We start from the raw sequence: 12,857 nt of genomic DNA on the forward strand, positions 1-12,857 counted from the left end.
ATGTATTCCTCTTGTTAGGTTTATTTCAGATGCCCAGCCAACACGTGTTTCGTTAGGGTTTTAACCCAAGACTACTTCAGGGCTATAAAAATGCATATTGGTAACAGGTTACACAATTGTAATCGTACCAAATACATTACAACGTAGCAAGCCAAAGAAACTGTGACTTCAAGTGCAGAATTCACCCTTCGTGAACACCCAAATCACCCAAGATTCAGGATTTGAAAAACAATGTCTCATTGGTGAATAATCATATCATGGTGACTCTATACAGCATTGTAGTGCACATACAAACACAATAAATTATATACAGACGGTCATAGATATCACACATAGAACCATAAACAGTTGCATTCGGTACATTCAGCTACTCAAGTGCAGAAGTGTATTGCAAACTGCACACAAGAATAGTACAGCGTGAAAGAACAAAAAACACCAACAATGACCCGGAAAGGCTCACACGTGCCCTTGATAAGAGCCCAACAGTAGGAATAGTGGGAAAATAGGAACTAAGTTCTAGGAACCAAAACCATAACTGAGCTATTCAAGATGCGTCTTACCTAATGGACAGCTATCTACATGTAGTATGTACTGTACAAGGAAGAGAGGAAAACAGAAAATAAACTAAGTTAAGTCACTATTCTTCCAATAGAAGGCGCATATGTGCATATGTGCATAGCGGTGAGATTGTGATGTGCTCGCCATCTCACCTCTCCGCCGGTTGTACTTCCGTCCCGGCTGTTGGCAATGCTCGAGGACTGTAGCCAGATAGGACTGTATCAGAACTGGTTAGTACCAGCAATTTGGAGCGCTGTCGACAGAATATGTGATATAAACAACAAAAAGGGGGGGTGCCAGTGCTGATACTAATGAATGAAAACTGTGGTGAATCCTCCACTAACTGAAAATCAAATTCAGAAAAGGGAATGCTTCTTAATTGCAGTTTTATTATATATTCAAAAATGTTTTATAAAATCCACTTGTACATTTGGAAACAATACATTGAAGAAAAACAAGAATGCATAGAGGACACAAGAACCACCAATCAGTCTGGAGCGAACCACCATTCACTACTACAATCATATCACTTTCATCATACATTCGAAACCATGCAAACTACTCTCATACATACCATATGTACATTATATACAACAAGAAGAAACTGGAACTGCCTTAATATGAATACAATATTTACAGGGTGTGTTGAAGGCTACCAAAGGTTTTGCAATTTCAAACAGTTTTATCAGATTAGACCAAAGATAAACGATATTCAACAAATGATAAAGTGGTCTATACGAAATTGTAACTCTTAGATCAATTGGCAGACCAGTCAGGGAAGGGGCCTACGCGTTTCGAATCTCCTTTATTTCTGTGGAGATTCTCATCAGGGCCTCAGGCAACTAAACAAAAAAAGAAAAGGAAAGAAAATCGAAAATATGCTTTAGACACAAGAATAATCACATCAATAAAACAAAACGTAGCAGGTAGATACGTATATGACTCTCATAGACTAGTCACACACTTCAGAATCTCTTAAACTCAGTGGGGACCCCTCAGTACAGTATATCCATAAGGAGGAACACAAACCCAATAGTCATGGTATGGGACGACTGACCACTAGTGGATACCAAACTGAGCTGCTGCAGAGCAACATATCTGGGGGGACTGTATAACTACTTGTAGGTTGGTCGCCAAAGGGAACGGTTAAGGCTGTGAAAGACTTACCACCTGAAGTTGCTAACAGTGGTCCGGGGCGAGTATGAAGGGGAATGACCAGTAGCTCTGTGAGTAAGAGACCAAAAATTAGTCTCCTCGGAGGGAGGGGTTTTGTTTGATAGTGTAATGAAGACAAGGAAACACGAAGCGCACACATCTCAGGTTGCCCTTACCAAACTGGGGAGCGTGGTATCCTAAGGTTGATAAAGAATGTAAGCTGGAGGTGGCAATTTCACTCCACACGATTACGGAGTCCTGAGTGACCAAAAAACAGGAAATAATACAATTATAGCGCCTGCCCCAGGCTTGGAAGCTGTAGAACTAGGCATAGACGTGGTTTAATACATCACCTTCACATCTTAAATGAACGGGCGAAATGCCTGTCTTCAATCCGGTATACGCGGCAATGGAGGCAGCGTCAGCACAAGCGGGCGGAGATCCGTTGTGCTGTTGAGAAAATGCAACAAAGAGCGGCGGGAGTTAAGCTCAGCAGCAAGGAGTTATAGCTGCATACACTAGCGAAGCAGAAGGCTGTGGGAAACGGGAAACAGGCGGACGGCACTTACCAAATACAAAGGCGGAGGTCTCGAATACCAGCAGCCCGACGGCGTCTCGTCATGCACTAGTCACTCGCGCATGCGCATTACCATAGCGCGAGTGGCTGGTCGTTTTATAGCGAGGATCGCCATGTAAAGGGGCGGTTCAAACGCCGGCTGAATGATCCCAGCGCAGCAGTGTAACAAGAAACGCTGCGGGGGTTTAAAATACAGAGGCATAGTGTTAGTAGCCCTAGGGATGGGGGGAAAAAAAGGGGGTGGAAAAAGGCAGACCAAGCCATAGGTTATACACAAGATATACACAAGATTATAGTTTGAAGATCTCTGAAAGCTCATTTAAACCTGACACCGCAGTGTCAAATTTAACAATAAGCATTGCTTCTCTTCTGGACCGGAGGAGGCTCATAGCGCCCCCTCGAGGGTTCTTTTCTATCCTTGATATTACTGTCCACTTAAGGTCATTTAGTCCATGTTGTTTCTTGTTCCAGTGGTTTACTAGCGGAGCGTTTTCGACATTTCTCTTCAGTCTCGATTTGTGTTGTGTTATGCGCTGTCGCACTTCTTGCTCTGTCTTTCCGATATACAGGCAGTTGCACGGGCATATGACCCCATACACTACAAATTTAGATTTGCAGTTGCTAAATACCTCGTGTTTCCACGATATGCCCCTGTGTTGAAAAACGGAGCCCTGTATGGTCGTTTCGCAGCAAAGACAGGTGCCGCATTTATGATGACCTAGTATGGGTGTCATACCCATCATTTCACGAAGAGATGGTTGGTTCTGGGTATGCATTGCGGCTCTTACCACATGGTTTGCCACACTATTTTCTCGTTTAAAAGCAAATAGAGGGGGATCTTTCAGGCTGTCGTCTAAGTTCTGCACCAGGTGCCAGTTTTGACCAATAATGCGTTTAAGCTGGTTCGCATTCGGGCAGAAGGTTGTCACACAGACTTGTCGTTTCTGATCAGATTTCTTTTTGCGTTCCAACAAGGTTTCGCGTGGGGTCCACCTCGCTCGTTTCATGCAATCCCTCACCAATCTTTTGGGGTACCCCCTGTCGCAAAGTTTGGACACAAGTTTCTCTGCATGGTGTGAGAAGTCATTATCGTATGTGCAGTTTCTGCGTACACGCAAAAACTGCCCATACGGCAAGTTATCCCTCAAGCTTCTAGGGTGATTACTCTGATACAGTAACGCTTTGTTGCGGTCTGTGGATTTGGTGAATAAGGTAGTTGCCAACCTTCCTGCTTTAGGGAAAACCTCCACGTCTAAGAAAGCAATCTTAGCGTCAGAGTGGCAGAGGCTAAATTGAATATCTGGTGTCCTGTTGTTGAGCCATTGGTGGAACTGGGTCAAGTTGTCGACTCCACCTGTCCATATCATAAAGACATCGTCGATAAAACGATACCATTTATGAATGTATGATCCATACGGGTTGTTATTATGTATGTGGGTGTCTTCGTACATTGACATAAACAATACGGCCAGCTCCGGTGCAAAAGGGCACCCCATTGCCACCCCCTTTGTTTGGTAGAAAAATTCTTTGTTAAAACAAAAGTAATTTTTCTTAAGGGCAAAAGAGGCCAAGTCCACCAAAAATTTAGTGGGGACTTGCATGGGTCTGGGACGTGAATCAAGAAAGAAAGAGAGGACTGCCACAGCCTCATCTTGAGGGATTTGTGTATATAATGAGGTCACATCTAGGGTGACAAGCAAGTCCGTCCCTTCGTTGAAAGTGACAGTTTCCATCTTGTTTATGAAGTCGGTTGTGTCCTGTAAGTATGACACAACCTGCGTCATAAACTGTTTGAGGAAACAGTCCACGTACTTTGCAATCGGTTCGAGGAGAGAACCACATCCTGCCACTATGGGTCTCCCCGGGGGTTTACTCTGGTTCTTATGTATTTTAGGTAGTACATAAAATACTGGTACCTTAGGATGTTTTATTTGTAGGTACTCGCATTCTTTTTTACCCACGAAACCTTCATCAAAGCCATCTTGGATGATCTTAAAGAGTTGATTTTGTAATTCTCTAGTGGGATCTCTTTCAATCTTGCGGTAGCAGATGGGATCATCAAGCTGCCTTTTGATCTCATTTGTATATTCTACAGTGTCCCATACCACTATGGAGCCACCTTTGTCGGCTTGCTTTATTACAATGGTGGCATCATTTTTTAGGGCTGTTAGAGCTGACATTTCTTCTCTTGTGGTATTATATTTAACAAACTTGTTTTCTTTTTCCATATTAGAGATGGCGGAGAGTACACTTTTTTCAAAGATTATGAGTTCTTTAGGAACCATGTTTCCGGAGGGACAGAACGTAGATTTATTGCGTAGGCCGGTCACCTCCCTAGCCTGTGGAATCGGGTTTTCAAGAAAGAACATTGTGAGTCTGAGTTTTCTACAGAATTCTATAAATTCTGTTTTCATACGCACAAAGTCCGTTCTTTTGGATGGGACAAAGGATAGCCCTTTAGATAGAATGCCCTCCTCAGCTTTTGATAATGGTCTTTGTGAGAGATTAAAGATAGGAGATACTCTCAATTCTTGTAATGCTGACGGCGGGTCTTCATTTCCCATGGTATGGTGTATCTGACTCGCGCTCTGGGTCTCGTCTGGCCTCTGCCTAAAAAAGAGTTCTGGCCTTGGTTTCGATTCTGTTGGTTGGGATTCCAGTTTCTATTTCTGTTTGGTTGGTTACTATTACCACTGGTATCGCTATCGTTACCTGAGGACGAGGACGTCTCACCAAAGGAGATGAATTGTTTCCTAGATCTACCCTGATTGTCCGATAGATATCTTCTGGATTCCTGCTTGGTGTAAAAGTCTGGCTGTAAGTAGGGATATGTATTTTCCAAAGAGAAATTCTTCTTATCCTTTTCGAATTGGTTGGTTTTTTGCGTGACCGTGTAGTCTTTGAATTCTTGAATTTCCTTGTCCACCTTCTCTAGGAGTGATTTAGCATCCGCTATGGTAGGGTTAGAGCTGATTTCTGCTTCTAACTTAGCTATCTCTTCCAATTCAATTTTAGAGAGTCTAACAGCAGTTTCAATAGTAAGGACCATAAGGTCCCTACTGCATTTTGTTTCAATAAAGGAAAAGCCTTTTTTGAAAATTGGGTCTTCTGTAAAAATAACGGGGATGTTTTTTATTTGACAGAATATGTGAAGCATTATGAGTAAAATGCAATCAATCGCCTGTCCCAAACCTAAGTACACTGTTGCACTCACATAGCCGGTAGCCTTGTATACCACACCGGTAATGGTGCCCGCTATCATAGGGCAGGATTTTAGTTAAGTGATTGAATTGCCGGATTAAATTACAAACCCCCTAAAGCTCAAGTTTAAAATCAAAACACGAGCTGGCGTGCCAAGGTATTGAATAAGCATAGTGGTTAATTAAGTGGTCGAGAAAGTTTTAACAACCATATGTGTGCGTAACATTACAAGCGCGCTCATTATATCCCATAAAGCTCAATACGCCCAGTAAAACAAGGATACCAGTTACAAGCCTCCGCTTCCGAGTATAACGGAGGAGCAAACCATATGGAGTCAAGTTAAACCTCACAGCCTTATCTGCCCCTTGTAAAAGTCCACAACATCGTTGCGCGCCGCGCACTGTTAACATTGCGCTTCCCATATATGTCTCCAGCTCTAGATCTCCAGCAGCCAGTACGCTGCTGCTATTACGTCTTTCGTGTTTGCCGCGGAAGTGAATAACCTTCCCGGCATGCTGCGCATACCATAAGTAAGCGCAACCACTAGAACGCCAACCTCACCCGGATGTACCGCGGAGTCGGTCAAAATTCGGAAATGAGTATACGTCATTGCGAAGTGGTTACTGGGACAATTGCTGTGTACACAATACTGCCAGCCAACCAAAATTAAATGCAAAACACTAAAAAGGCCCTGGTTCAGTACTTCCAGAAAAATGCTACCGATCATCAAATAGATCCACATGCATCCATCATAGCGCCCCTAATTAAAGTCACGAAGTATACGAATCTAAACCCCACTGTGTCGAAAATTTAAACCAGTGAACGTTCACCAATATCACGAATCACAAAACGCCAAGGTCACCAGTACCACGCTATGTCATTAATTCAGAAAAGGGCTATGGAACCACCACTATCCAGGCGTCAAGAGCAAAAGGAGAGGAGTTTGTGCATGCGCAACATGCGAACTAAGATATCCCTAATCATGATTGTGAATGCATTAGGAAAGATATGATATGAGGAAGACCTAAATAGGGTGACAAATCACCCACATATTGAATTAGCTCCTGTGTGCAGAGGAGAAAAAGGGCGGCAGTGTACAGACTTCGACAGTTTAAAGAAGAGTGGACAGTTGTTTTCATTGTTTAGATAGTATTAGATTGCTTTTTTTATTCCTTGCATGCCTTCCAATCCAACTGGTACATTTTGTATACTCTTATTATTTGTATTGTTCTTATATTTTGTACGCTATTGTATTCTTTCATCCTAATAAATATCTTTTTGAACTGGAGAACTTCAGCTTAATAGATGTCCGGAGACAGAGGCACCCGGCTTCTAAGCAGTTCTCCTGCTATACTCTGGCAACTGTACTGTACAGCCGCCTGGACTTACTACACCTGATCTGGTGCAACAAAGCATTTGGTTACATGGGAATACCTTTGACGTGTACTAGAGAAGGTGGGCCTCGGTCCAAAGTATATATTGTGAGTTGAATTGCTTTATGCAGAGCCATCTGCTAAGAGTCGGACAGGCTGACTAGAGTCTGCGTGAATCCGACTGTGACATGGTACCGGTAAGGCTGTCCTTTAACGCCCCTATTGTTCGCCCTTGTGGTGGAACTGCTGGCAGCGATGCAGCACTGCAGACTTGAATCCTGGGGGATCCCGGTGGGTCATGTCATACATGCATTGTCTCCTCTATGCTGACTGCACCCTTGTGTACTTGTGGAAGACAAAGGAATCTGTCCCAGTGCTTATGCATACATTGGTCGATTTCAGTGAGGTGTCGGGCCTGCGGGTAAACCCTCACAAATTCCAGCTGTTCGCTCTGGGTAAACTGTATGCTGTGGGGCCTAGGATGCTGCAGCAGGTGGGGTGATTAAGGGATACAGTAACTGGGAATTGGGATTGCCGATGGGACACAGTGATTTCTAGATCTTAACATAGGAAGAGTACTGGAAGGCCTACGTGCATCAATACAGGTTTGGAAAGACCTCCCTCTCTTGCTAATTGGAAGGACCTGGCTAGTTAAGATGATAGTGCCACCGTGGTGTTTATATATACTGCAGGGTTCTTTGTATGTAATCCCTGGGAGATATTTCAAAGAGCTGAACAGTTTTATCATAGACCTCCTATGGGCCACGAAACAAAAACATGTGGGGAGGGATTAAACTCTATTACATCGCCAAATCACCTCCGAATCAGTCTTTAGGAAGTCACTAAAAACCAGGGGGCATATTACCAACAACTAGCGATAATTATCGCTATGTTGGCTTCGCGGCAATATTTTTATCGCCGAGCTGCGGCGATTTTTATCGCTTAGGAACCTTGCTCTTATCAAGGTTTATCTCCTAAGCGATAAAAATCGGCCGAAATGCATGAATATCGCTGACAAGGCAGCGATATTCATGCATTACCAAGCTAATGCTCTTAGCCATGTTATCTGGTGCCCCCTCAGACCCCATGAGACCAGTCCATTTTCTAGGAGCTCTGGACTTCTTTCTTCCTTCTCTGGCCACGCTCCCTAATCTCTCCTTCTCATCGGCCACAGTACCTACATGCTGGAAACAGGCATGGGTTACTCCCATTATCAAAAAACCCACCCTAGACCCCACAAAGCCGGAGAACTACAGGCCCGTCTCACTGCTCCCCTGGGTGTCCAAACTAGCAGAAGCCCATGCGAACTCCGTGCTCACTGACCACATGGCCGAAAATAACATCCTGGACCCCTCCCAACACGGGTTCAGGCCTGGGCATAGTACGGAGTCCGCCCTTCTATCCACCACTGAACATCTTCGGAGGATCATGGACACCGGTCAAAGTGCTGCGCTGATATTGCTCGATCTCAGCGCAGCCTTTGACACGGTCTCCCATAAAATCCTACTGAGTCGCCTGGAAAGCATTGGGATCAGTGAGCTGGCACTTGAATGGTTCCGATCGTTCCTTACGAACAGATCCTTTTGTGTCTCAGCCCCCCCTTTTATCTCCCAAGCACATGCTATCGGCCAAGGAGTCCCGCAGGGCTCTGCCCCCAGTCCATCCCTTTTTAATCTGTATATGCAGCCCCTTGCGGCAGTGGCCAAAGAATGGGATCTCACGCTGGTGTCGTACGCCGACGACACACAGCTGGTAATCACCCTCACTGAGGTGCCCTCCACTTCTGCCACAAAATTTAGGGATGGTCTGGCCGCAGTTGCCCACTGGATGACAGCAAACTGCTTACAACTGAATGCAGGGAAAACCGAGGTGCTACTCCTGGGCAAGAACCCCAGTTGCTGGAATGACCACTGGTGGCCCCCCCTGCTGGGCGCCATCCCCCCCCCCAAACCTCTCGTTAAAAACCTAGGAGTATGGCTGGATTCCGCGCTGAACTACCAAACTCACACTAAAAAAGTAGCAGCCACATGCATCGGGCTGCTGAGAAGCCTTAATCCCATTCTAGGCTTCTTTGACCCCAAAACACAGCAGTTTATTGTCCAATCCACCATCCTTGCCCCGTTGGACTACGCGAGCGTCCTATTGCTAGGCGCGAATAAAGCCGAGATATCCCGGTTTCAGCGAATTCAGAACTCAGCGGCCAGGGCAATAGGCGGCCTTCCCAGAAGGTGCTCTGCCAGAGCCAGCATACATAGACTCCAAAGGCTTCCTGTGGAAGCCCGCATTCAATTTAAGGCCCTTACCACTGCTTTCAAAATCCTTAAAACTGATGGCCCCGAACTCCTCCGTCCGCTTTTAACACCCTACACTCGCCAACGCAATCTCCGTTCCATGGGTCAACACTTAGTAGTGGTCCCCCGCATGAAACTCTGCCGGATCGGGGGTCGCTCCTTCAGACTATTGGGAGCTAAACTCTGGAACTCCCTTCCCCTGTATATCCGCTGCCTGGACAACTTGTCCGCTTTTCGCAAAGCAATAAAAACTCACCTCTTTCCGCTTCTGTAAGCTTCTACTCTCCCTCCCAGCGTGAAGTAGTGTGGCTCACTGGTTAGAGGCGGCAGACCCGAGAGCAGAGGACGGCCCGGGACCAGGGTTCGATTCCCGGCGCGGCAGGTTTCTGGACCAGGGTCAGCGGACTCGATAATTCTCTCGCCTCAGTGCCCACTCTGATCAGCGATCACACTCGGCAACTCTGGGCATTAGCTTGCCTCATCTTCACTAACGGCCCCACCAGACTGCCGGGGATGCCTGGTCTCACCCTGGAGATACCCATTAAGGGACCATCTCTCAGGGAAGCCAGGAAGGGTTTCGCAGCGGTCGAAGCGCCTTGGGACCCGCCGGGTAAGTAGTGCGCTATATAAATGCCTATACATTTACATTTACAGTAGGTTGTGCTATGGTTCTTAGCGCCGGGACGCCCCGTTGCTGGGGCAGCTGTCGCGCTCAACAAACCTATAACATAACATAACATCCACCTACCATTGGATAACATGGCTAAGAACTGCTCAGGGGCAGGTGTTAGCTTTTGGAGAATATCGCGCTTGGCGTGAATATCTCCAAAAGTTGGTAATAGTAGATAGCGATGTTAGCGACTGTTTCCAGTCGCTAACATCTTGGCAAGCCCACTTTGCATGTCATTAGTGATAAATATCACTGACATGCAAAGCGGGGCCCAAGATGGTCGCTATCTCCTACTAGCTGTCGCTAACTGGTGTTAGCGACAGCTAGGTAATAGGGAGATAATTTTATCTCCGCTTTCTTGGCTTTAAAAGCCAAAAAAGCGGAGATAAACCCCCTTGATAATATTCCCCCTGGGTCTTTAGCCTACCAGACACATTATGCAAAAGTCTTATCTGAAATGTTAGGTCCTCCCCGATGAGTAGTTGATCCTTCTGCTGGCTTTCTCGCAGCGCCAAGATGCTTCGTGAAGTGATAGTCGCGCTATACTAGAACCATTTTCCATTACATTACATTACTTTGCAGCCAATCTTCAACATGTGATACATTGGTTAGACAAGGAATTTCAATTGGGAGAAGTGACTTCTCAGGGGTACCCGTGGGTACACCACCCTCCCGGAGCTGCTCATGAGTGGTAGGCGGGTACCTGCAGTGATTCCGTCCCTGGTTTGGCAAGTAAGCCGAATATGTGAATGGACTGTTAAGAGGGTGATCTTCCTCATAACTTATGCACGCAATATGCTGATATGGGCGTTGAAGCCATTTTCGGCCATAGAAGAGGTAATGTCTATACAAAAGTGATGGAATGGAGGTTGGAACATCCGAATATGTAACGTTACAATGCTATCATTTTGATCGCAGTACGTTACAGCGCAGTTTTTTACAACCCAAGTCGTTACAACGACTTGCTCTGGAGGTTGCTGGATTTAGGAATAGTATTATTTACTATTCCAACACCAGTCTACGTACAGTAGGGAAGGTGTTGGAATAGTAAATCATACTATTCATTAGGTTAGAGCGCCACCCAGCGCAAGTTGTTGTAAGACTTGTGCTGTAAAAACTGCGTGGTAAAGGCATTGCGATGCAATGCCCGCGTAGTAATGAATGTTTCCCCAACATGCTGGGTGATTTATATCTAGGGGATAAGATTATTACCTGTGACAATGCTGTCGATTCAATTATGCTTGGGACCAGACAATACCTACTGTATGCCAAGATATAACCTACAGCCCATGAGATTTGTCCATGCTTTCCTGAAGAATCGTTACCCTTACGAACTCTGACCATCGTGTTAGAACTGTCTGGGGATCGTAGATTAGTATTGCACTTATACTGTGCACTCAGAGAGGATCTGCCGAAGATAGATGCATGAACAAAGGGAGGGGATGTTGGATGAGGTTCTCACTACACGAGACTGGGAAAAGGTCCATATATGGGTGTCCACTGTGAGCACTAATGCACGCTTAAACTGATACAATATAACTACATACACTGTGCATATCTCTCGCCCAAGACCTTATATGATATATACCCCACACAATCTGACCAATGTCCGCAATGTGGAGGCCTTGATGTGGGGTTTGATCTCATGGTGTGGAGTTGCCCCAATAGTATCCTACTGTGGAGACGTGTTGCGATGTTTAAATGATGCAACAGGATGGGAAATCCCATGTGACCCATGTGCGGTACAGCTGGGGCAGATCCCAGCTCTGTCAAAAAAGAAGCTTAGCTGTACGTTTATGATGTTGGGCTTAATTCTGGCCAAAAGACAGATCACCATCAAATAGATAGGAGCATACCCTCCCAGGTATGCTGAATAGTTGTGTGATATGTCCGAGTGGGTGGTCGCGGAGGAAGTCAGAATAAAGCACCTGAGACTCGATGAACAATTGAACGATGATTCGGCAGCATTGAGGCAGATGTTGGTAGACCTTCAGGATGAAGTGTCACCCAAAAATAGCACTGGCAGTGAAGCATAGGAATAAAACACACGGGGAGTAGGGGATGACAGGCTAAGTAGAAGGGAGATGATGCAGTGAGCCATAGTGCGAAAGACAGATCACAATCAAGAATAAGATCACTGAAGCTGCAGGTGCAGAACTCCAATGCAGAGAGAGATAACTATACTACAAACCTATTGCCCTAGTGACTTGAAGTATTATAAATACCTACTATGTACTAAAAAGAGCAGCTTACGGGAGGGGGAAGTTGGGATGTTTCATATATGAATGTGCCTTTTCAAATTGCTCCTGCATCCGTCTGTCTGTTGTGATACATCTGATGGTGATGTGATATACAATGCATTTTGAAAATCAATAAAAACTATACTGAAATAATTGTTTTAAACCATTGGCAAAGCCATTGGGTCTTGCTTTAAAGTGTTGAGGCATGTAAAAATAGGTATTAACAAATGCTGTTAGCAAGAGTTGCATGCACAAATGTGCTTTATGACATTAAAGACCATCATATTGGCTTTATGAATGCTGGGCAAAAAGTAGTTTTGAAACCAGATCTAGAGACAGGCCCATATGAACTTGTCACATTGACAAGAACAACTTAACTTAAGAACTCTAGCGTTATTCCCTTGGAACCAGGGACCACCACTGAGGGATTTAAATTCCTTCTTGCTCTAAAAAGGAACTGTTAAGCACTAGTAGTCCAACCACCACACAGAGTGTTGTTTCTGCACATATGCAACGGATGGTTTTCGGGTGTTCTTAGTAGTGTCGGTGAGGTGCTGAATAAAAAAATAAGGGTGAGGCATGTGCTGAATGGATGCATGCTCACTGACTTTGATATGGCTCTCCTCCGTGCCGGAAAGCACGCTGTCCACAGATCATCTGGCCACCATGCATAGATGAGCTGACACCAGACAAACTAAGTAAGGACGCCATGGGAATACTGTGGGAAGGTGGGGCCAGTGATGTCAGAGCAGCAAAACCAGATTCAAGTGGAGGGCCCAATTTTCAACACTT

The sequence above is a fragment of the Lissotriton vulgaris genome, chromosome 6, assembly GCF_964263255.1.
Source record: "Lissotriton vulgaris chromosome 6, aLisVul1.2, whole genome shotgun sequence".
NCBI lineage: Eukaryota > Metazoa > Chordata > Amphibia > Caudata > Salamandridae > Lissotriton > Lissotriton vulgaris.